This window comes from Gorilla gorilla, chromosome 21 (assembly GCF_029281585.2).
Source record: "Gorilla gorilla gorilla isolate KB3781 chromosome 21, NHGRI_mGorGor1-v2.1_pri, whole genome shotgun sequence".
NCBI classification, from domain to species: Eukaryota; Metazoa; Chordata; class Mammalia; order Primates; family Hominidae; genus Gorilla; species Gorilla gorilla.
The window spans coordinates 56807527-56831601 of NC_073245.2; the positions used below are offsets into that span (position 1 = coordinate 56807527).

The 24075-nt window shown below is 44.8% G+C and overlaps 1 protein-coding gene across 4 annotated transcripts in view; it reads left to right on the top strand.

Moving 5' to 3' along the window:
• Positions 1-24075, top strand: part of PKIG (cAMP-dependent protein kinase inhibitor gamma) — an 88026-nt gene that overhangs the window by 43491 nt on the left and 20460 nt on the right. For 2 of the 4 annotated variants that reach the window (XM_004062206.4, XM_004062208.3), the window contains exon 2: positions 15343-15412. The gene's annotated coding sequence lies outside the window, so the exon portion shown is untranslated. Of the gene's footprint in view, positions 1-8165; positions 8313-10676; positions 10782-15342; positions 15413-24075 lie in introns of all 4 variants that reach the window. The other 2 variants (XM_019017163.3, XM_055373045.2) reach the window with 2 other exon arrangements.

A 24075-nucleotide genomic window follows, 5' to 3' on the forward strand; every position in this document is an offset into this window, starting at 1 on the left:
AACTAGAAAGAATAGTATAATGAATCCTCATGTACCACCCATTACCCGGCTTCAAAAATCAAAAACCCATGACCAGTCTTGTTTCATCTGTGCTGGTAGCCATTTTCCCCTGCCACTAGATTATTTTGGAGTAAATTCTAGACATCATTTTATCAGTAATTACTTCAGCATGTTTTTTTGCTTTTGTTTTTGTTTTTGCAATGTCGCCTGTCGCCCAGGCTGGAGTGCAGTGGTACAATCTTGGCTCACTGCTACCTCCACCTCCCTGGTTCAAGCAGTTCTCCTGTCTCAGCCTCCCAGGCAGGTGGGACTACAGGCGCACGCCACCATGCCCAGCTAATTTTTTTATTTTTAGTAGAGACAGGGTTTCACCATATTAGGCTGGTCTCGAACTCCTGACCTCAGGTGATCTACCTGCCTTGGCCTCCCAAAGTGTTGAGATTACAGGCGTAAGCTACCGTGCCCAGCCTAGCATGTACTTTTAAGAGAATAAGGACTCCTTTTAAAAATATAACCACACTATCACACATAAAATAATTAATAATCCTTTATTATTAGCAGTGGTCTCCATTTAACTCATAAGTTATTTTTTTAGTTCTAGTCAGATCCAAAGAAGGACCTCACATCACCGTACTGCTTTTTCTTGACTCATCAGTTTTTTGTTTGTTTTTGAGACAGTCTCGCTGTGTTGCCCAGGCTAGAGTGCAGTGGCACCATCTCAGCTCACTGCAACCTCCACCTCCCAAGGTTCAAGTAGTTCTCCTGCCTCAGCCTCCCAAGTAGCTGGGATTACAGGCATGTGCCACCATGCCTGGCTAATTTTTGTATTTTTATTTTTGAGACGGAGTCTGGCCGTCACCCAGGCTGGAGTGCAATGGCATGATCTCGGCTCACTGCAACTTCTGCATCCTGGGTTCAAACGATGCTCCTGCCTCTGCCTCCTGAGTAGCTGAGATTACAGGCACCTGCCACCACGCCCAGCCAATTTTTGTATTTTTAGTAGAGATGGGGTTTTGCCATGTTGGCCAGGCTGGTGTCAAACTCCTGTCATGCAGCTGGTTTTGATCAGACATCCTGTCATGCTTTATTTGGCCATTCACAATCAATAATAAAAGAATTCTTTAAGGGGATAGGTCTCAGTTCATCTGTTTGTCCCATAGGCCTCTGCCCTGCCTGGGAAGCTGCTGGGTACTGGAAGGGTACTAAGGTACTAAGTGGAAGATGCTTTAGGGCACATGAGCAGGAGCAGCAGTTAGACTGAGGGCCCTTCACATGTTAGCATAAGGAGGCCAGTCTCTTACTAGAAGCCCTCGATCAATCCTAGGCAGTTCATTCAATTTATTTAAAGAGGCCTCCTGTCTTTGGCTGTGGTTCTGCAGAGCTTTTGGGCCCTCTGTGTGCTGCAGATATGGGATAGAGGAGCTGGCTGGCACAGGACCTTCAGTGGATCCCTTAATTTTTTGGCCCTTCTGAATCTTCTCGACGCCTGCTGTCTTCAGGTTCAGAGCCTCCCTGGGGTCCCACACCATTCCTTGTCTCTTATTTCCAATGGTGCTTTCTTGTCCTTGTGCTCCAAACTTCAGCTTCTGTTGTCATACCTCTCTGAACTTTGTCTATCTTCCGGAAATTATTTGAAATGAAATCCCATGTTCTCTAATGATCCTTCCTTCAGCAAGAAGGCCCAATTTGTAGTTCAGAAGACGTGGTGCTTTTTACAAAAAGTATGTTAATATTTTACCATAGACTGGACTAAGTAGAGTGTGTGTGTGTGTGTGTGTGTGTGTGTGTGTGTGTGTGTGTGTGTGTTTAGAAAATATTTATTGAGTTTCCTATTTTATGCCAGGCACTCTTCTAGGCACTTGGGATAGATGTATTCAGTGAACCAGGGAGACATACTGTTGACCTTGTGGAGCTTACAGTCTGGTGGGGAAACACATGGAACGTGTACTTATAAATATGTTAAGGGTTATAAGAAGAGACATAGGAGTACCATGAGACCAGTACAGCAGGGGGAGCTAACGTGGCTCAGAGAAAAGGGCGCCCTAGGGAAGTGACATTTAATCTGAAATCTGATGGCTGAGTAGGAGTTAACCAAAATAAGAGGGAAGAGCCCTTCAAATTTGTATGTCAAAGTGCAGTAGCAAGTGAGAGTCTGAGACCAATAGAGAGTAGCAAGTGAGAGCCTCAAACCTTCTCCTGTTGGAGCACCAGGCTGTACTACCTCAGGATAGTCCCTTGCCTTCTCTGGATCTGGCATTCCTCACCCCTAAAATGAGGAGACCACATGCTCCTTTCAGCTGCAAAAATCAATGAGTCCAAGACTGTTTAAAGTTAAGGTCACTGTTTAAGTGAAGGTCCATCTCTCCCAAAACAGCTGTAGTTGGAAACTTATCTCAAGCTGGTGGGAAGTGGTTTGAAAAAAGGCAGGGAGGGGACAGTGTGATATCCTGTGAACCTATCCAGTTTCTAGCCACATAATCACTGGGGTCAGGCTTCTCTTCTCCTTCTGGCTCTCCTTCAGACACACCAAATCAGCAGTCCAAAGGGGACCACAAAGTGGATCCTCAGGACATCGAACCCTGAAGAAAAAGCAGCCACGTGTACTCCAAAACCAAAAAAATACGTTGAGCAATGTCTTAGTCATCTTTTGTGGGTTTGATTCCCCATCCCCCAAAAATGACTTAAGTTTCTGATTTCAAAACATTGTGTGTATGTGTGTGTGTGGTTTTTTTTTTTGAGACAGATTATCATTCTGTCACCCAGGCCGGAATGCTGTGGCATGATCTCAGCTCACTGCAACCTCTGCCTCCCAGGTTCAAGCAATTCTCCTGCCTCAGCCTCCCGAGTAGCTAGGAGCCTCCTGAGTAGCTGGGACTACAGGTGTGCACCACCACGCCCAGCTAATTTTTTTGTGTTTTTTTTTAGTAGAGACAGGGTTTCACCATGTTGGCCAGGCTGGTCTCGAACTCCTGACCTCAAGTGACCTGCTCGCCTTAGCCTCCCAAAGTGCTGGGATTACAGGCGTCAGCCACCGCGCTTGACCAAGAACATTGTTTTAAGTGTAAGTGTGGTTCCTTCTCTGGGGCCTTACACCAGGATTGTGGTGAGACGATGTATTGTTCTCCTTTCTTTTTTCCTGTTCTTCTGTATTTTCTTATCTTTTTACAATAAGCAATTATTATTATAATTGGAAAGAAAACAAAATCTACTTTTATTCATAAATCTCAATCAATATACTTCTCAATTAATTGTCTAGAAAAAGCATGGACCTTCTAACTGCATGGCATAGTGAATAAGTGAGTTGGAAATGGTATGACAGCTGAAACCTGCCTTTGATGGGTGATGAGCGATTGCACTGTACAGCAGCTGTGTGGACTAGAAAGTGGGTAGTGGTGGCCAGAATTTCTTTATTCATATACTCCTTCAACAGATATCCGTCAGTTGCTAGCTGATATAGTTTGGATGTCTAACTGTATTGGTGGATAGCTTTTGGATGTCATGTTGAAATGTGAACCCCAGTGCTGGAAGTGGGCCCTGGTGGGAGGTGTGTGGGTTATGGGTACAGATCTCTCATGAATGGCGTGATCCCCTCCCTGCTGTAATGAGTGAGTTCTTGTTCGGTTAGTTCAAGTGAGAACTGGTTATTTTTTAATTAAAAAAAATTATTTTGGCCGGGCATGGTGGCTCACGCCTGTAATCCCAGCACTTTGGGAGGCCAAGGTGGGTGGATCACGAGGTCGGGAGATCGAGACCATCCTGGTTAACACGGTGAAACCCCATCTCTACTAAGCATACAAGAAAATTAGCCGGGCATGGTGGTGGGCGCCTGTAGTCCCAGTTACTCGGGAGGCTGAGGCAGGAGAATGGCGTGAACCTGGGAGGCGGAGCTTGCAGTGAGCCGAGATTGCACCACTGTACTCCAGCCTGAGACTCCATCTCAAAAAAAAAAAAAAAAAATGCAAGGGACTACATGTGTGCACCACCACGCCCAGCTAATTTTTGTATTTTTAGTAGAGAGACGGTGTTTCACCATGTTGGCCAGGCTGTCTTGAACTCCTGACCTCAGGTGATCTGCCTGCCTTGGCCTCCCAAAGTGCTGGGATTACAGGCATCAGCCACCGTGCCTGGCCCTGGTTGTTTAAAAAGAACCTGGCACTTCTCCCTCTCACACTTGCTCTCCATCTTGCCGTGCAACATTCCGGCTCTCCTTTCCCTCTACCATGTCTAAAAGCTTCCTCAGGCCTCACCAGAAGCAGATGCTGGTGCCATGCTTCTTACACAGTCTGCAGAACTGTGAGCCAAATAAACCTCTTTTCATCATAAATTATTCAGCCTTAGGTATTCCTTTATAGCAATGCAAACGGACTAACACTGCCTAAACAAATTAATCAATTTGCGCCTGTGATTTTCTCATGTGTCAGGCAGGGATAATAATTATACCTACCTCATAGAGATCCTTATGGGGTTAAATGAGGTAATTTATATAAAGCAGTTGGAATACGACCAGGCACGGTGGCTCACACCTGTAATCCCAACACTTTGGGAGGCCAAGGCAGGCAGATCACTTGAGATCAGGAGTTCAAAACCAGCCTGGGCATATGGTGAGACCCCCGTCTCTACAACATAAATAAATAAAATAAGCAGAATATTACCTGGCATATGGTAAATATCCAATAATAATTTTGGGGTTTGTTTATGGATTTCCTTATTTTAATAAGTATCTCATAATATGTACAAAATGCTGCTATATTAGACACAGATCTTTTCCTTAAAAAGTTAGGATTCTGGCAGAGAAAAAAGACCTGCCCCCAAATAAATATGTGTCAACAGAGAAAAAGGTATGTTTCTTAAGAGAGAAACAGAGCATACTAAGGAAATTCAGAGGAAGGAGAGACCCCTTCTAAACTGGGGGTAAAGGGTGGAATTAAACAGCCAAAGTTTCCTTCATCCTCAAACAGCTGATACTGCTGTCTGTGAAAAACAGCCAAGTTTCCTGAAGGGAAGCCCTTTAAGAGGTGGTAGTGCAAGGGGGTTGTGGATTCAGGACTGGCACCACATGGTCCCTAGTTAGAGTGCAGGCTCTGCCCCTTGCTCCCGTGAGCCTTTGAGCAGGTTGGTCGGCTCACCATGCATCTGTTGCTACAGCTGTAAGATGTGAATACTAATAATGTCTCCTGCACCCGATTATTGTGAGGATGACATGAAGTGGTGTTTATAGAGTGCTTAGTGCACAGCTTGGCCCCAGCCCACATAAGTGTGTCCAGTATTGTCAGTTATAAGAAGAAATGAATGTGCCAGTGTTGCTATGGTTCTGTCTTCCGGGATTCTGTCACAGACGTAGAATTATTCCGTTCACAAGGGAAGTGATACAGAGTACATGTTGTTGAAGAAAATGATGTTGTTTTTATGAATGGGCTCCTTACTATTATTTTTGTTCAAGTAACAAAACATGATTCAAAGCACCCATCTTCAAGAGCCCAGCCTCATTTCCTGACGCCTACTCAGTCTTCTGGAATAAAGGCTCAGCCAAACAATAGCCCCGACCTCCAGTCCCTCCAAACTGAGTGTTGCTGCTGAGAACAGGCCTGACAGCTCTGGATGGGCTTTTGTTCATTACTCATCCTGACATTCTGGAGAAATACAGGACCCTTTTGACTTCCCGACGAATCTCTGACTTTATTTCATTGTCACATCACCATTAGGGCAAAGGATGATGAAATGGTCAGAATTAGACAAGAAGTATTCAAATATTTTTCAATGTATAGCATGTGCCAGGCACATAACCCACACAAGAACCTTGGAGAGTAAGGCTGTTATTCTTCTCATTTTACACTGGGAAACCAAGGCACAGCAAGAAGGTCTAGGGACCAGAAGGAAGCCCAGATCTCTCTGAGCTGTGAACGGCTGCTCTCTGTGGGTTACCAGGCTGGTGGTTTTTTTTTGTTTTTTGTTTTTTGTTTTAAAGACAGAGTCTCACTGTCGCCCAAGCTGGAGTGCAGTGGTGCAATCTTGGCTCACTGCAACCTCCATCTCCTGGGTTCAAGCAATTCTTCTGCTTCAGCCTCCCAAGTAGCTGGGACTACAGGCACACGCCACCACGCCTGACTAATTTTTTTTGTATTTTAGTAGAGATGGAGTTTCACCGTGTTGCCCAAGCTGGTCTCAAACTCCTGAGCTCAGGCAATCCACCCACCTCGGCCTCCCAAAGTGCTAGGATTACAGGTGTGAGCCAACGCGCCCGGCCAGGCTGGTGTGGTTTTTATTCCACAGCAGTCCTACGTCACATTGTTGAAAAGCCTTCAGATTGACAAACTCCCTCCTAATATAGCCTGTTTTCTTGGATGTTTTCTGATAAGCATCTGTGTTTTCTGAGAACTAATAAAAATTCTTGTTAAACCACAAAGTACCACAGCCTCTTCCTTACCTATAGAGAGCCGCTTTCCCAGTAAAGCTCCAGTCCTACCTTCCCATCACCATCAAAGTGGCATTGAAACAGATCAGATCTGCTCCTTTTGAGAGAGTTAGTTGAAGCCCAGTCTTGCTTCAGGCCACACAGGATTTGGGTAGCAAAGCAAGGAAAGCAGCCTCTCTGACCTAGTGGCCTGAGTGTTTCCTTTCCCAGGCTGGCTGCGGCAACCACTTTGAGAAATGGCATTGGCATTGGCATGTGTGTGGCATGTGTGCTGACCTAGTTAGGAGTTGAGGCTTCATTTCTAATTCTGTCCCTTTCGTTTTGAGCTGTGTGACCTTGGGCATGTCACCTAACTTCTCTGTATATGTCTTCTTATCCAGGAAGGAGAGATTAATAATGTAGCCTCATAGCACTTATCTAATTCTCCTAAGGATGTTATGAGAATCAAATGAGATTATGTACAACGAGAGCAAACATTTATTCAATACTTAGTATGTACCAAATACTTTCAGTTTCCTTACATGTGTTTTTTAATTCTCACAATCCTAAAACAGAGGTACTAGTATCCCACTTGACAGTTAAAAAAACTGAAGTTCAGAGAAATTAAGTCAGACAGGACTCAGATCCACATCTGTGGCTCCCAAATGATGTTCCTAACCACCATGCATGTCACCTTGCTTCCCATTGTACACGAAAGTAGAGAGATGTTCTTTGTCTTTACCATCAAGCACTCTCCAAATGCAAGAAATGATCTCTCGTAACCACTGCTGTTCCATGTTGGTCCCTAAGGACACTTATAGCCTCTTACTTGTTTGTCTTATCTTGTAGTTTATGCTGCTGCTTTTCGTGTCCCTAAGGACTTGTTCAGTGAATTCTTTTGGTTTTACTCCCAGAGAATCTGTTCATCTCCTTCATAAAGGGGGTTAAAGGTGCCCAGCTGAGCCTGGCATCTTGGGCAGTGGCCTCCAGGGTTCTTCCTTCCCTCAAGCATGTAGTTGGGTAGCTTGTAGTAAAATGCTCTATAATGCATTTGTTGATAAGTTCCCCAGTCACTGATTTTTACTCATTGAATCTCAGAAGTGGAAAGCACCAAAGCCAGCATTTTGTTGATAGAGAAACTGAGGTCCAGAGAGGGATGTGACTTGCTTGAGGTCATTCATTCAGTTGAAGGCCTGACCAAGACTGGAACCCAGTTTCCCAGGGGACAGACCAGTGCTGTTTCCAAGCCTTCCCCGGGGGCACACATCACCTCCCCTACATGAAGGACAAACTCATGTACTGTGCCCAGCATGTACCTAGGAGACCTGGGAGAAATGAAACAACTTGGAAAATTGGGCAGGAAGAAAGAGATGGGTGTGGGGTGGGGTGAAGATCTCCACCCTAACTAGTATATTATATACCAAAGAAAGGAATTAAACACACGGGAAAGCAGACAACCCACTAAGAAGCAAAGGAATTTACCCAGGAGCCCTGGCTTGGTGAGTGGATAGGAAGCCTTTTGTCACTAAAGCTACAGGGTTGAAAATTGAAGGAAGGATGTTAGGCAAGCGTGGTGGCCTGGGATGCAGTTACAGCCCCCTGGCTCATTGTCCAAAGGAAATGGATCTCTCCCGTGGACAGAGAGGTGGAAACTGAGTGAGTGAGTTGTGTGGTTGACATCATCAGGCTGAGCATTGGATTACAACAAATGGGGACTTACTTGGCCCGAGACATGGGAAACACCCACTAAAACCTCAAAGTGCTTTTCATTTAGGAGACACGGGGAAGAGACAGAGAGGAGGGTAAAGTGAGAATCCTGCCTGCACCACAGGTCTGGACTGCTAACCTTGAATCCTGGTTTCTTAAATTCTGCCTCCGCTTCTGACTGAGGACCACTGGATTTTGAGGAAACTTTGGTCTTGTAAGTAGAACTTTACTCTCCTCCCCTGCCCAACACCCCCAGGGAGAAGCAGAGCTTGGAGGCAGAGCTCTCTGGAGAGCTTGCTTTCCAGCCTGTTGGCCACAAAATGTGTATTTTTATATAATGATATATGTGAGCTTGCTCTGAAAATTATGGCCTTGTCTGAAACTGCCTAAGGCTAGTCGGAGCCTCAAGTCTCACAAATGGGCTCCATTCAGATGCTGTTTCATTTTTACTCAAAGAACTTTGACAGAGTATTCAGAGCTTTAAAAGCAGCTCCTTGCTCCAAATATAGGTGAAGAAATAAATCTTCCCTAAGAAATTCGTGTTTGTAAAACCCTTTCTTTTTTTCTGATTACAAAGGTGGTATAATAATTTTTAAATATTCTAGAAAGAAAAGTCTCCGAAAGTAGTGAAAATTCCCTATTATCTTCCCCCTCAGGAATATGGTTGTTGTGTTAAATTTCAGTTACAGATATGGTCAGACTCCATGAATTTATCACATATAAACCCAGTGCTGCAGCAGCTGTGTGGAAAACTCCAAGATGGAAAGGGGTTGGAAATCTTTAACCTTGGGTTTGCGATCTTTTTATTGCTTCCTTTTAAAAATTTGCTGTTTATGCCTGGAATATAAACAGGACATGTAAGCCTTTAGGCATTTTATTTGTTGGTATCTGTTTTCAGGGTTTGAAACTAAGCAAGCTACTCTGTAGAGAGGAAAAGAGGGGGCCCTTGCTGTACCCAGGTCCCTTACTTGGTGGGTCCCTGAACTGAGGATTCTTAGGTGGCTTGAGATGGCTTGCAGTGTGCTAACAGGGGAGGTTTCCCCTCTTAGCAGGTTAAATATATTTGAAAAGTTACAGCTAATGGGAAGATTTCAGCTTAAACAAAAAGCTACCATATATTAGAAGGGTCACCCAAGGAAACTGTCACCTTGCGCAAGTGTTTCACACTCTCTGGGTCTTGTTTCTTTATTTGTACCTAATGAGAGGACAAAACTAGATGGTCTCTGTATTTCCAAATTCAGTATGAAATGAACTGTCCATATTTCTTTTCCCTTTGTATTGGGCCCTTATGGCTTTAGGAGCAAAGTACCCTAGGTTTTCAGTTTCCCAGAGTAGCTGAAAACGGGTGCCTGTAGGACAGTTAAAAGAAGACATAAAACAGGCAACATTACATTACTTCTGAGTTTTTATGGGTCTTTTTCAGATTAGGTGTTCTTGAAGAAAGAGAAAGAAAAAGTCTCAGTGGTAAGTGTATGTGCACACGCATACACTAGCACGTACACTTGGGGAGAGAGGAAAGAAGGAATTGGCATTATTGAGTATCTCTTAAGCACTAGGCCCTATGTTATGCTCAACCCTTTACAGAGCACTAGATGGTCAGTATTATTCCCTAACCCCCTTGACTGAGGACAACCATCTACTTATATGTTTTCGTATTATCCTGAACTAAACTGTATTTACATAATTACTGGCATAACTTCAATTCCCCATGTCTCCACTAGACCATCTGCACCTTCTCTGCGTGTCTGTCTAGCCCATCACTATGGCCCATTGCCTAGTAGAAAGCCTGGCACATAGGTACAAAGGAGACACAACTTAATTTAAACTTAAAGCCCGCCATCCTAGTTTCTAGTTTGGCAAGAAAGAGGGAGAAGAAGGGGGAAAATCCCTCTATTTGCCCCTCTTTCATCATTTAACATAGAGCCACCCTCTCCTGCCACAAGGGAAGGATAGCCACAGCCAGAGTGCAAAAAAAAAAAAAAAGCAAAAGACGTCAGATCTTGGATTTTGAGTTTCCAAGGTGCCGGATCTTGACAAATTAAGGTTTTTGCTTTGTTTTGTTTTGTTTTTGTTTGTTTGTTTTGTTTTATTTAAGGGCATCAGAGACCCTAATCCTCAGGAAGTTGTGGTATTTAGAAACTATTTGTTTGAATTAAGGTCCTAGTTAATAAGAGGGTTCTCAAAGGCCCTTGGCACTTCTTTTTTTTTTTTTTTTTTGAGACAGAGTCTCGCTCTGTCTCCCAGGCTGGAGTGCAATGGTGCAGTCTTGGCTCACTGCAGCCTCCACCTCCCGTTTTGTTCAAGGGATTCTCCTGCCTCAGCCCCTCGAGTAGCTGGGATTACAGGCGCCTGCCACCACGCCCAGCTAATTTTTGTATTTTTAGTAGAGATGGGGTCTCTTGGCACTTCTAAAGCTGCCGTCTTCCCCAGCATTTCATCCCATGAAGGTGGACTGTTGCTGCCATGGACCCACCCATGGGCATGGGCAGTGGGAAGGCCAGGGCATCCTCTGCTTCATCCCAGCCCCTCTGGGATCTTGAGATTTGGGGTAATCAAAAAAGGCATCCTTTTTCCTAAGGTGGTGGTGAGGAGGTGATGTTCTGGAAGGAAGGTACCTAGACTTTGTGGTCCCTGCCAGGAAGTGGAGAGTGGAAATGTGGAATGCCTCACACTCCTCAACTAGGTATGCCTTCATGTACCAGATGAGGGTGGCTTTCAGTTCTTGTTTTGTGTGTCAAAGTCGCTCCTGTTATCAGTGTGCGTTTGCTGATCTCTCCCACCTCAGTCACTCCCGGCAGTGAGTTTAGGGCATCTTGGGAGTGGAGGTAGGTTGTGGAAAACATGTGTCCAGAGATCTCATTTGGCTTTGGTATCTTCCTGAAATAAATGTCACACGCGGGGCTGGGCATCTTGCATATGCTGACTTCTCTTAATCTTCACAGCAATGATGTGAGGCAGAGATCATCTCCATTTTACACCTAAGAAAGGCACGGAGAGGTGCAGTGGATTGCCCAGAGTCTCACAGCTGGCAGGGGCTAGAGCTTGAGTTCCCAATGAGAACTGGTTGTCCCCGAAGCCCTTGAATATTTCACCATACTGCAGTGCCTTTTTCATATCACGTCCCTGGATCTCAGTTGCTCCATCTGTTAAATGATGACAAGTGAACTCTAGTCAGAAGTCAGAGTGGTGTTTTGGTTTTAATTTGAATGCCTTTAGGCAGGTGTGTTCTCCAGTTCATTACCATTTGCTCATTCCCCTGCCCCATCACTTGTCCCTCTAGTCTCCTGCCTGGCCCCTGGCCCCTGTGGGAATTTGCAGCCCTGCATCTGGTTGGTGTCCACCGTTTCTTTCGATTTAGACAATCTAGAGTGCAGTGAGAAATTGGAAAGGGGTAGCAGGTAAGAGCTCTCGAGTTCAGTGAGAAATTGGAAAGGAATAGCAGGTAAGAGCTCTAGAGTTCAGTGAGAAATTGGAAAGAGATAGCAGGTGAGAGCTCTCGAGTTCAGTGAGAAATTGGAAAGGGATAGCAGGTAAGAGCTCTGCTTTCACCGCCTCCTAGCTGGGAGATCCTGGACTGATCACCTCACCTTATAGAACCTACTTCTCTTTCTGTCAAGTGGGGGGTCACAGTCATACCTCAAAGGGGTGCCATGCAGATGAAATGAGATAGGGCTCATAAAGAACTTAGTTGGTACAAAAATACATGCTTAGGATCAGCTGCTCTCAATTTCCGGAAAGAGAATGTCAGCCAATGTACACAGGCATCTGCCCCCTCAGACATAGGATGGCATTTGCATGAGGAACCAGAAGTTATCTTTGAACTCATCATTTTGAAACCCCTGTGATGAACCCGGGAGCTGCCATGTTGGCTCTTCAAACCAAGCCTCAGCATTATTTCCTGTCACCCAGTCAAGTGATGCTGAACCTCAAATCAGCCAGCCAGTGCTGAGGCCAAAAGCAGAAGTGGGTGCTATTCTCTTGGGACCAGAGGACCCTGGCCCAGCCACTTAAGGGAGAAGCTGGTAGCAGGTGCTGGCTGTGACAGACAAGAAGCTGAACTGGCCCAATTAACTCTGCCAAGTGCTTTCACGAGGGGCCAGAAGCAATTCCTAAGTGGAGACTGAGGTGGAAAATCTAAAGTTCTGGGAAACAGGTTATTAATCATGACCCTAGGCTGAGCTCACTACCTCCTGGAAATCCTTCAGAAATGTCTTAGGAAAACTTGGAGTACTGCTCCTTCAAAGAGTGGTTTCTTTGGAAGTTGCCGTGGGCTCCTATGCTGACTGATTATGAATTGCAGATTAGAACACATAATGCATCCGCTCTTACTGGAGGAAGCTGCATTTCCTAAAAGAAGTCTCTTTAATCTTTCAAGAAATTACAGGCTTTAGCTTGACTCTTCAGAACTGAATAATGGCCCTTCATGGCACCGAAGAAAGTATTTGGTGTATTCTTACTATGTCCCAGGAACCTAGGTCAGTTACTGTTTCAGTACTTTATCAGTGTAGTCTTTAATATTCCATAAATGTACATTGAGGACCTGTTAGTACTAAGCACTGGACTAGAGGACCAGGGTAAAGACACTGCCTCTGGTCTTGTGGAATTCTCTGTGCAACAAGGGAAGATAGGCAGAGGAGTGAATAATTTTAATGGCACGTGAAAAGTACTGCAAAAGAAATATGCACAAGTGCTACAAAACACCAGACACCGGATCAGCATATTGTGGAGGTCCTGATCTTGCGCTGAGTTGATTCCTTCTGCTCTCTCCCTACAGTTCCTGGCTCTGGGAGCTTTGCCAGCATTTGCATTAGGAAGCAACTGAGAGCTGCCCCTGCTGAAGCACTCATTTCTGGCACCTTCCTATCCCCCATGGCTTCAGAGGGGTGGAAAGAACACTTCCTTACAAAATGTATGGGCCCCACCTGAGAGGGCCCTGAATCTGAAGTCCAAAGTTATAGTAAGGAAACAGAGGGACGGGTGACTTTTGTAGTCTAAAATCACCACTGATTTTCCATTGGTTTGTTTTTATAACATTTATTGTGGATTTTTTTTTTCTGATTGCAAAATTAGAATATGTTCAAGGGAAGAAAAGCTAGATAGTACAGAAAAACACACTTAAAATAAATCATCACTCAGTGATTTCACTTCTCTGTTTTTGAATAAGGGCCTGTCTCCCAATCCCCCCACCCACATACCGCTGTATTTCAAGTTTAGCTCTAATTTTAATTTCTCCCTGGGCAAAGTCTCATGTTTGTTTGCATATCTCAAAGGTGCTTGTGTTCTGGGCTCCAATCACTACTATCTGCAATTGGTTAGAGCCTGCGGCCATCATTTGTACTTTCCTGGACGTGTGCGTAGATTCATCTACTGCTAAGAACCCTTTATGTGTTAGGCATCATGCAAGGTGCGGTGGGGAATGTCAAGGTAAATAAGACTTTGAGGTTGCTCACAGCCGGATAGGAAAAAAAGACTCAGATAACATGAACACATTGTGAAAATGTGCCCCAAGATGGGGACAGAGTCCTGTAGAAAGCCTAAGAGATTGGAGGAGCAGTAGCATTTGAGCTGAGCCTTCAATAAACTTTTCATGTATTTAGCCAATATTTGTTGAGAACCTAATATCCGCCAGGCACTGGGCAAGGTGATAGGTGGATGATGTTAAATATAACAGGCATGGCCTTTACCTGCATGAAGTTTACAAGCACAAATGGTGGCGTTAAGAAGTCAATAAGCAGGGGGAGTGAAAGAGGAGAGTGTGGCTGGGGTCTTCCTTGAAAAGGTGGTATTGAAACTGAGAAGAGGGCTGGGCGCGGTGGCTCATGCCTGTAATCCCAACACTTTGGGAGGCCAAGGCGAGTGGATCACCTGAGGTCAGGATTTCAAGATCAGCCTGGCCAACATGGCGAAACCCCGTCTGTACTAAAAAAATACAAAAATTAGCCGGGCGCAGTGGCACGCACCTGTAGTCCCAGCTACTTGGGAGGCTGAGGCGGAAGAATTGCTTAAACTTGGGAGGCAGAGGTTGCAGTGAGCTGAGATTGTGCCATTGCACTCCAGCCTGGGTGACAGAGTGAGACTTTCAAAAAAAAAAAAAAAGAAGTGGAGTCACTTATACCAAGAGTAAAGGAGGGAGAGGGAGTAAAGAAGGGTGCTGGATTATTCCTTCCTTTGCTCATTATTGATTCTAAAAATCTCGCTTATTTTCTGTATTCAGTTTCCTTTCTATTGGAGAATATTCTTGGGGTCTGTGAGTGGTAAACTTGCCCAGTCTTTGTTTGAAAATATCTTTTGCCCTCACACTTGATATGTTAGCTAGATATAGAATTTTTTGCATAGCATGTGTAATGAATGTGAAAGTTATACATGCCTCTTTAAAAGTTTTCAATCAAAACAGAAATAGATAATGTACAAAGTGAAAGTCTTTCATTTCTTTTCTCACAATTTCTCAAAAGAGAAGAATTTTTTTCAAAAGAGAGAAGTTTCCCAGGGGGAACCATTGGTTACAGTTTGCCCTTTTCTATGTATACTGAAAATTGTTTAAAGTGTAAAATAAAGTATGTATACTTTTTAAAAATGTGCACATACACAAATGCTGTACTTTTTTTTTTCTAAACATAAATAATCATGTTCACATTTGAGCAGGACACAGTAGTTCACACCTGTAATCTCAGCTAGTCAGGTGGCTGAGAGTGGATGATTGCTTGAGGCCAGGAGTTTGAGGCTACATTGAGCTATGATTGCACCAGTACATTCCAGCCTGGGGACAGAGTGAGACCTGGTCTCTTAAAATTAAAAAGAAAATGTAAAGTTCTTTTTTTAATTAAAAAACGATAATATATGCAATTTACAATATGCTTTTTAACAATCAAGCATGTACTTTTTTCCACATCAGTACAATGGAATCTCCTTCATTCTTTGAAGTAGCTGTATAGTTTCTCATGATATTGATAACACCATAATTTAACTATTTTTCTATTAATAGACATTTAAGTCGTTTTCGCCCCTTGGTTTTGCTACTATACAGTGTTTCACTGAGTATCTTTTTACTTAGGTAAATATATCTGTAGTATAAATTCCTGGACATTTCAGGAATGTGACGTGTCTAGGAATTTGACCCCAAAGGATATGTATGCACATTTAACAAGTTAATAGATATTGTCAACTTGTCTTCCCAAAAGATTGTTTCAATTTATAATCCCAGAGTATGTCTGGCTCTAATTTTTGTTTTTCTTCTGGTTCCTTAGAATTCCCGTACTGATTAGTCAACAGTGGAGAATCTGAAGAGATGCAAGCAGGAAAAAGAAATTAAACCAGGTAGGTAGTGGCACTGTTCATACTCTACTGCCAGAGCAGCACACATTTTTGCCTGAATATCTTTATTTCTAGTTGAAGGAAGAAAATACATAAGTTCCAAACTAAATTAGTGGGAGATTTTGACCTTATGAAGAAAAGGCAGGATGGCTCTTTTCAGAAGTTATATACATAACAGCATGCTGCAATTTCACAGTCAAGATTCTGTTTTCAGGCAGTTTTTTTTTAATAGCATCAGAAAGACAATTTACCTTTGGTGGCTTAAGAGGGGATGGGTTTCCCGGCCATGTACTTAAGCTTAAGCAGGTGGAATCATACACAGGAGTTATTAGCAACATTGGGCTTGGTGCCAGCTTTCCTCTCCACCAAGTGTTTGCTGTAAAGCTGTTTTCACAAAGACCAGGGCACATTATGGGAATTTTCATTTTAATGCTGTAATAGAGGAGCAAAAGCAAGCAAAACCCAACCCAAAGAAATGGGTTCAGCCCAGTAGTCTGGTGAGAAGGGATGAAGATGCAGTCCCTCCAGCTGAGAACAAATTGCCATTCAAAGAGCACAAGTGGCCCACCTGGCAGTATGGCCACCTTGGGTCAGTGTCCATAGTTTATGATATCTAAATGTTTCTGGCATAAGTTAATAATTTTAAACTCAGGGTAACATAATAATCGACTTTTTACCTAAAGCAGCAGTATTTATCAACAAATCTGGTGAATTTCTTTGAATCGTCAAGTTGGAAGTACCGGGTCCACAGAGATCTTTTCACCCACCAGGCATCCATCGGCATCCATGGATGTGGTTGTTAAGGTATCAGAATTGAAGGCTATTCTAGATTGGCCTACACCCACCTGGACCTTCTCCATAGCTGGAATTTTCACAAAGAGGCTAAAGAGCCTGGGGATAAGCGCATCGCTCTGAAGAGCTTGCCGAATCCACTGTGCATCTGTCCATAAGCTAAGGATGGTGTGAGGACTGAAAGCTGCATGGGAGAGAGAAGGTCTTGTGATTTTCTCTCTCTTCAGCACTGTAGGGGGCACATTGCAGCTGTGACTGGTGCAGCTCAGTTTAGACTCCTGCCTCAGCCAGGAAAAGTTTTTTTCATTTTTACATTAATTTAGCAGGTATTTATGGAGCATCTTCTATAAATTGGACACCAGATAACAAAGCAAAAGTGGCACAGTCCTTGCCCTCAGGAAGCTTGTGGGTCTGGCTGACAGTAGACTAGTAGCAGTAGTCTGCGGCAGGTCCAGAGGGCTAGTGGGCGGAGGGTGCTGCGGCTTGAAAGGTATGCAGGAGATGACTTGGAGAAGAGTGGGCGGGGACAGGCTGGGGGCTTGCGGAGCAGCACACAGAAGGCCTGGAGGCTCGGGGGGCGCAGCACTCCATGGAAATTCCATGGGCCAAACACAGTGCAGAGGGGGTTCCCTGGCTGGAGTTGAGTCTGGAGGTGTCCATGAATGAATCTGAACTTTTTCCTGATGGCTCTGAATGGAAAGTCACTGGAGGGTTTTAAGCAGGGGAGAGTTGTGAGTCAGGCTTAGGAAGGAGACTGTCTAGCTTCAGTTTGGGTAAGGGACTGAGAGAGTTCTAAGGGACTGAGAGAGTTCCGCACTCTGCCTGGCCCACTCTCATCACCTCTCTTCTTAGCGCCTGTGCTCCTCCTTCCCTTGGAACTTCAAGAAGGCAGAGGACAGAGCCCGAAGTCTGAGATAAGACAGACTCCTTGGGGAGAAAAGAGGAAGTGGTGCTGGGTGGGGGGGTGGGGGCACCCAGTGTAAAGCAGAGCGTACAGGTTGCCTTGGACAAGTCACTTCACACCTATGAGCTTCAGCTTCCTTATCTATTAAATGAAGATAATAAGTATTACTCTTCTTTTCTCTCATCTCATGAGATATCATCATGATATCTTAAAATATCATGGATATTTTACATGCCCAGCTAGGGCTTCCAGAGAAATCTCTCTGTTTCGTTTGCCATGTAAGGATTTGTTGAAATCCTCAAGCGCACATTAAGTGCATCCTGTCGCTGCAGCTTATCGCCTGGGATGAGAGCAGTGAAGAAGCCCTAGCCTCAGGATCAGTCTCACAGCTCCCTCTCCCTGCAGCCAAGAAGGACCAGTCTACAGAGGGGAGGGAGCAAACACTGACTGAAGGCCAGGTGTGTGCTTGGCACCACCCACAGACAAAAGAGTGCTTGGGCAGAGCTGCTAGAACTATTATTTAAGCCATGTGCCAGATGTGATAAGCACTTACATCCTTCTCAGCCTCATTTAGTTTGATCTTATGAAGTACATATATATTATCTCCATTTGATAGATGAGGAAACCGAGACTCAAAGAGGTGGAACTGCTTGCTGGTAGTGACACAATTAGGAAGAAGGAGAAGGGCCGGAGTCTGGAGTTCGTGCTGTCTGACTTCTGTGGGTAGCACCTGCCATTCTGCTGGTGCTCCTTCAGACCTTTCAGACAGTGCAGAGGACACAGAGGAATCAAGGGACAGCTGTTCTCTTACAAACCTTGAAAATCCTGTACAGAGCCCTCAGATAACCAAAACGTGGTCCAGAACTGAATCCTGGGGCCAGCATGCCCATTTAGCACTTCTGTCAATCAGTCCTTTTCCCCAGGTGCATTAAACAGGGCAGCTGCCTTCCCACCATATGGGCAAACTGCTTGGCAGCTAGGACTGTGCCTGCTCATCTCCCAGGCTGCTTTCCTTTGCACCTCAGCAAGGAGGGCAGGCCGTGCATCCAGGGAAGCACATAGTTACTCCTTCTGCCAGAAGGCCACCCCCTAATCTGGTTTACCGTGGACACTGAAGTCACTCCCTGTCTCCTGGCCATGAGGAAAACTCCTTTGAGAGGAGCCTCTGAAGCCAGTGGAGAGAGTAAAAAGTGAGAATCCTGCCTGGCTGAACAGGCAGTTCAGCCTGTTCTGGAAAGAGTTGAGGCTGTGTCCACACCAAGCCATTTAAAGAATCTGCCCAGTAGAATCAATATTGTCAAAATGTCCATACTACCCAAAGCGATCTACAGAATTAATTCCATTCCTATCAAAATTCCAGTGGCGTTGCTTACAGAAATAGAACAAATAATCCTAAAATTCCTATGAAACCATGAAAGACCCCAAATTACTAAGGCAATCTTGAGCAAGAAGATCTAAGTTGGAGGCATCACACAACCTGATTTCAAATATTATAGGCTGGACATGGTGACTCACAACTGTAATTCCAGCACTTTGGGAGGCTGAGGCGGGAGTTCAAGACCAACCTGGGCAACATAGTGAAACCCTGTTTCTATAAAAGAAAAAAAAAATCCAAAAAGTAGCTGGGCATGGTGGCGTGCACCTGTAGTCCCAGATACTCAGGAGGCCAAGGTGGGAGGATCACTTGAGCCCAAGCATCGCATCAAGGCTGCAGTGAGCCGTGATCATGCCACTGTACTCCAGCCTGGCTGACAGAGTGAGATCATGTCTCAAAAAAAAAATTATAATGCTATAGTAATCAACACACACACACACACACACGACTATTATTTAGCCTTAAAAAAGAAAATCCTGACATTTGCAAAAACATGGTTGAACCTGGAGGACATTGTGCTAAGTGAAATAGGGCAGACACAGAAAGACAAATACTACAGGATCTCAGTTATATGTGGAATCTAAAAGAGTTGAACTAAGAGAGAGTAGAAGGGTGGTTTCCAGAGAGAGTAGAAGGGTTGTTGGGGAAATGGAGAGATGTTGATCAAAGGGTACAAACTTGCAGTTATAAGATGAATAAATTTTGGCGACCTAATGTACAGCATGGTAATTACAGTTAATAATACGGTATTGTATACTTGAAATTTGCTAAGAGAGTAGATCTTAAGTATTCTCATCACAAAAAGTAACTGTGTGAGGTGGTGGATATGTTAATTAGCTTGATTGTGATAATCATGTCACAGTGAATATATAAAATTTTTATTTGTCATTTATACCTTAATAAAACTGAAAAAAATTTAAAGAATCTGCCCAGGTCACAGGAAGCCATCAGTCATACCCTGAGCTGTTGTGTAAGCTCAAAGAGTATGGTTTATAGCATATGGATGAGTGCTCTTGTGCCAACGCTGGGCTAAACCTTTACATCCAGTGTCTAATTAGGTAGTTTCTGTTATTATCCGTGTTTTACCAAGGAGGAAACTGAGGCTTTTGGAGATTACATCATTTGGCCAATGTACCAGAGCTGGAAAGTTGCATAACTAAGATTTCACTTGAGCTTTTTTTAGCTCCACATCTTCTATTTTTTCAGCTACACCAAAACGACTTCTTTAATTTAGCTTTGCTTTTCTGATAATAGTAACCACCACCCTTTATTGAGCATCTTGTCATGTGAGCCAGGCATTATACATCCATTATTTCCAATCCCAGTAGAACCTTACAAGTAAAGTATCATTGTCCCCGTTTCACAGATGAAGAACCTGAGGTTCAGAGAGGTCAGGAATTTTGCCTCACAGATTTCATCTGAGACTAGAGTGAGCTCTCAACTATCATCCTGTACTTCCTTCATTCCTTACCTTTTCAGGTTCCTAGGAGGAAAGGACTCAAAAAAATTATGCATGAATTTCCTTTAATTTCACAACAACCCTAAGGGTTGGGGGTTGATATCTGTTTTACAAAAGAAGAAACTGAGGCTCAGAGATGTTAAGTGATTTGCTCAGCATCATGCAGCTAGCAATTGGTGGAGCCCCGATTCATACAGGCTCTGACCCATAGCTTAAGCTTACTTGCCTCCCCCATTCCCACCCCTCACCCCTCTTCAGCTCTGTCTCCTTGCAATGGGGGCAGAAAATCCAGCCTTTATTTCTCCAGGTCCTAGTAGTCCTGGGAGTCTGGGGGATTTCCAGCTCCTTTGAATTCCCTCTTTTGGCCTCTACTCTGCCTCCAGCACCTCTCTTAAGAGTCCTTTTCACTGTTGTCATAGCAAGGGTCTCATCTGGAGGGAAGCTGCCTTGAGGTTGGAACTATTTGCCTGCTTATCAGCAAGGCTTCAGGGCCTTGCCATAGCAACTTTCCAAGCCACCCATCTTGTGACCTGTTCTGACTCAGGGCCCCTGGGAATCCCCTGGGTGCAGATGTTTGCAGTGACTAGGATGCAGCAGTCGGCTCCCAGGACTCTTTTTCTGGCCAAGGCCATTTTAGGAAGGCTTCTGTTCCAGCTGTGCTGGGAGAGTCGAGGTCCAGAGCCTCCAAACCTTAAGAATGCAGGGTTATGTGATGTCTAGAGCTGGAGTTTTTAGCCAGAGGCTTGTGGGTTAAGAGCCCCCTGTGATCATAGGTATGGTTACACACACATGCAGAGAATATATACTTTTCTGGGCAAAGTATCTGTAGCTTCCCTCAAACTCTCAAATGTGTCTGTGACCCTTAAAGTTTAAGAACACTGGTCTAGAGAGAACCCAAAGTGTTGTGGGCCACTGTGCTCCCTTGGCCACCAGCCTCTCAGATGCCAAAATCTTGAGAGAGCACACCAGGCCTCTAGTGTTTCTGCTTAGGCATGAACTGGGATACAGTATCAAATATTGCTGAAGTTCACAATTATAACTATAAATGTACAGCTGTCCTTTGGGATGCCCCAAGTACTTTTATTTATTTATTTATTTTTTTGAGATGGAGTTTCGCTGTGTTGCCCAGGCAGGGGTGCAGTGGCATGATCTCGGCTCACTGCAACCTCCGCCTCCTGGGTTCAAGCGATTCTTCTGTCTCAGCCTCCTGAGTAGCTGGGATCACAGGCGTGCACCACCATGCCCGGCTAATTTTTGTATTTTTAGTAGAGATGGGGTTTTACCATGTTGGTAAAGCTGGTCTCGAACTCCTGACCTCGTGATCCGCCCGCCTTGGCCTCCCAAAGTGCTGGGATTACAGGTGTGAACCACTGCACCTGGTGCCCCAAGTACTTATGCTGTAAAAGTACAACTGTCCTGTGGATGCCCCAAGTACAACCACGAAAATGCACGCCCAGCACCCCAAACATGTCAACATGTTTGAACATAGTATATTCACCCCATAAGTGGTAGCCACTTTTTTATTTTATTAAATTTTAAATAAATTAATTTTAAACACATTTTTGTTTTGTTTTACTCTTATCATTATTATTTATTTGGTCAGGAGCCAGGAATCAGATGGTTATTTAGTCACTGAGTGATTAAAATCTATATGTCAGGAGCTGTGCTATATTTCAAAGATACAGTGACAAACAAGAAAGGCAGGGTACCTACCCTCTTGGAATCAGTTGGAATGGCAGATAATGAACAAATGTATCAGCATCATGCCTGGCTCACGGGACATTTCTGTGTGTATTTGTCGAATGACTGTTGAATGAATTTCGACTGCGGTCATTATTAGGAAGAAGTCAAGGTGCTGCAGGTGGCAGGCAAGGAAACTTCATCTCTTCTGGTGGGTCAGGGAAGAGGAAGAGGGACTCAGGCTAAAGGGCCTACGCCCCAGGCTGTCAGGACTTACACAGGACTGTTCACAGGGGGCTGGCATTCCCATGAAGACTCAGTATCTGGAGGTGTGGGGAGAGGGCTGGAATACTGAACAACCAAGGGCTTAGGAACCTTGAGTAAATGATGTTAATGTGGGCCAGAGGTATGGATGACATCTACACTCTGCTCAAGTAGTGATAGTGCCTGGCTTGCAAACATGTTGCTCTTCCAGGTTCCAAGGGAGGCTGTTGTTCAACCGGTATTTACCTATGTAGCAAGTTCTGGGTTCGGAACCCTACTTCTCTCAGGAGGCAGGAAGGATGGAAGGACATCCCTCCTGCAGCTGGAGACGGCAGAGCCCCAGCCACTGCTGGCAGTGGCCGTGGACACACAGTGCAGTGTCTGAGCAGTGTGTGAAGAGACTCCCTCACTGTCTGAAGGGCTTCACTCACCCTACACTAGTGAGAAGCCTCTGAATATTGGCATGGAAGGGAAGCATTCACATATTAAGGGTAAAATCAAAGTCAGAGCAAAATTTAAAGTCTGCTCTTGCCCCTCAAGACCCTGAAAGGCCCCAGTGACTGTCATTCCACTCACCTCCTCTCCCATTCACCGCTCCCCAGCCCCACGGCCTCTTACTAGTCTTTCTGGGCAGCAGGCTCCCCTTGCCTCTTGCATGCTGTGCCCTCTGCCTCGCATACTTAGATGTATATTCAGAAGTGGTTTCTAAACTCCTCTCTCTCATCATGTGTGTGGGCTGTGATACCCAACCATCAGTAACAGCAGCTGATGAGGACAGTGATCATTAGCTAGAGAGCACACCCTCAGTCGCTCCACCCAGCATTATTAGAATAATAATAATTCCCCACTAGGTCCCCCCACCCGGCATTATTAGAATAACAATAATCCCCCACCAGATCCCCCCACATGGCTTTATTAGAATTACTATGAGAAACTATCCTCTAGTGATTCTGTTAATTGTGATTTTTGCCCCCCTACTACCACTGGTTAAGAATTACGGGTTTATGAACTGAGATCCCTAACTAGACCATGGACTTCCCTCAGGGGCAAAATGGTATCTTACTGTTTTTGTATCTGTGGCATCTAGTTCCAAGACTAGTATACACTGAGGGATCAGTGAAATTTTTCTGAAGGAATGGATGAATACTATAGAGATAATATCTTGCTTCTTTTCATTCTCCACAGTGTATTTTGGAGATGCATTTTATAGAATTAGAGGAACTAGAATTGACACAAACTGTCTTCAACCCATGAAAGTCTGTGCGTCCATGGAGGTCTCTGGAAAGCAGCAGAACAGTCCATCTGGATCACTGCTTGGTGGCTGGGCATGTTGGGTCCTCCCCGGGCCTCCTGCTGCGGATGTATGATCTAAACTTGCCGAGGCTCAGCTACACAGCAAGGTTCTCAGAGAGTGGCAGTCTCCATCCTACTGTGAAAGGAGGGGCAGTTTTCCAAGGACTTCCTTGCTTTCCTGCCCTTCCTTCAGAGCTAGAAGACTCTTACCTCCCTTACCCCAGAGCTAGAAGTAACATTAGAGATTGCTTCAGTTATCCACTTCTGCATAATCCATCACCCCTGTTACTCAGTGGTTTAAAACAACAGCAATAGTTTCTTATATCTCGTGGTTTCTGTGGGTCAGGAATTTGGGAACAGCTTGGCTGGGCAGTTCTGGCTTGGATCTTTTATGCAGTTGCAGTTAGATGGTGGCTGGAACTGGAGCAGCTTGGGGCCAGCATCGCTGGAGGCTGGCCAGCTGCTGCTCTTTCCTGGCCGTCTCAGGACCTCTCCCCTGTGGTTACTTCATAGGGCCTGTTTGGGCTTCCTCACAGCATGGCCACCTCAGATTTCCCATATGCAGCTCAATGCTCTAGAGGCAGGTTTCCCCAGAGAGAGCTAGGTGAAAGCTGTATAACCCTTTATAGCCTCATCTTGGAGGTGACACAAAATCATTTTTGTTGCATTCTATTTGTTAGAGGTCACCAAGGCCAGCTCATTCGGGGAAATTGAAATTAAACTCTACCTCCTGAGAGGGGGAATGTCAGATAATTTGCAGACATGTTTCAGAACCACCACAGAGATACCCAGTTTCCCCCTTCATTCCACACTTGAGACTCCCGAGGTTTGAGGGGAAGAGCCTTGTCCAGAGGTGCCCAGCCTGGCATGGGCAGACCTGGAGTGTGACCCAGCCCCTA